Consider the following 2,051-nt stretch of genomic DNA (forward strand, 5'->3'; position numbering starts at 1 on the left):
TCTTCGTTGTGCTCTTGCAAAGACTGCCCCGAGAATTTCTGATCTGGTGAGAAAGAAGCAATCTCAACCTTCGCACTGACTTTGGCTATTTACGCATACTGTAGCAAAATCTAGCAATGTAGTTTACTGTTGTTATATTAAAACTGTTACCCATGCTACACCATGCTTCAAGACAAAAATTTCATTTATTTGTAATTAGAAATAAATATTTCACAATATATAATTACTTATTATTTTTGTGATTAATCACTCTGCTTTAATTATGTTCAATTTGTAACAATGAAAATACATCCTGCATATCAGATATTTACATTACGATTCATAACAGTAGCAAAATTACAGTTATGAAGTAGGAACAAAAATAATTTTATGGTTGGGGGTCACCACAACATGAGGAACTGTATTAAAGGGTCACGGCATTAGGAAGGTTGAGAACCACTGGTTTAGAAGAATATATGGTCTCAGGGCAACTCAGAGCACCAGACTTGTGCAGGGCTCTTGTTGTCTCTGAAACTCCATAACCCTTTTCCAGGACTGGCTTAAAAGGCAGGAGACTTTGGAACTACAAAAATGTAACTTTACACAAATAAAACCTCTTCCACATTCCATCCTCTCATGGGAGCTTCTGAAAATGCTTCTTTCAGTGGTGCCCCAAGATTTGGGCTCCCCCAAAGGACAGGGGAGTTTCATCCACCAGCAACACTATTTTGCTCAGTGGCTCAAACTTACTAATTCCACTGATTAGAATGTTTTGCTTTCTTCCTTATTTCTCCTTCAGAACTGAAGTTCAAACAGTCTTACATAAATTATATATTAACTAAATCACAAAGTGTATATTCACCAAAGCTTGTTGAAAATGTTTGGCTTGTTATTGTAGAACTAGAGACCCAATGCACAAAATCTGTGCAAGAGCAGGCTTTCCTTCCCCCGGTTGCTGGTATCAGCTTCCCTCTGGCACCTGGGACTCAGGCCTCCCTCACAGCCCTGGCTTCGTCCAGAAGGTCATCCAGAAGGATGTCTGGAAGGATGTCTGGAAAGATGCCCGGTCTAATTAGCATATTACACTTTTATTATTATAGATACTCCCCAAAATTTCTATTTGAGAGTAAAACCTACATGATATGAGTCTAGTTTTATTCTAAGATGTCAGCATTCACTTCATTGTTCAGATATGAATATTAAATAGAAATTCTTCATACAAACTTTTTGTGTATTTGGTGTTTGGTAATCTTTAAAATTTGAAAAGCTTCAAAAAGTTTGAAGACAATTTCCCAATATGAAACTATATGCACAATCTTTAAATCATTGTGACATATTTAAGAGTCATTCACAACATTTAAAAACAGCAAAAAAAGTTAAGAAGAAGGGGAATCACAATAAATCCTAATCAATGGAAATCTGAAAAGGTCACTGAACAGCCCTAGTATTTAGAGAAATCAGGCATTAATGCAAGCATATCTATTTAATTAAATCAGTACATACATACACACTTTTAAATGTGTGAAATTGAATAGATATGCCTAATCTTTAAAAAAAATTTCCTCTTGAACTTTTTGTCTCATCATATTTCCATTATTCATTTCCTATTATTATTATAACCCTGTCTGCAACTTTTCAAGAGCTGCCCTTTCCTTGGCAGTTCCAGTCTCATATGTGCATCCCCCAACTGGCCACAGAAGAGTCACCTGTGTTCTATGTACTAAACATAATATATTTTGTTTCCTTTTTACCCTCCTTAACCATTCTGCATCCTTGGACGCTATTTTATCTTCTTTCTTTCATTTTTAAATATATATATACTAGAGGCCCGGTGCACAAAAATTTGTGCACTCCGGGGGCAGGGGGAGGGGGGTCCCCCAGCCCGGCCTGTGCCCTCTCGCAGTCTGGGACCCCTCGGCAGATAATGACCTGCTGGCTTAGGCCTGCTCCCGGGTGGCAGAGGGCAGGCCCAATCCCTAAGTGCAGCCCCTGGTCAGGCTCAGAGCAGGGCCGATTGGGGAGTTAGGGCGCCGCCCCCTGTCATGCACAGAGCAGGGCCGATCAGGGGGTGG

Source organism: Myotis brandtii, unplaced genomic scaffold (genome assembly GCF_000412655.1).
Source record: "Myotis brandtii unplaced genomic scaffold, ASM41265v1 scaffold1184, whole genome shotgun sequence".
Taxonomy (NCBI): Eukaryota; Metazoa; Chordata; class Mammalia; order Chiroptera; family Vespertilionidae; genus Myotis; species Myotis brandtii.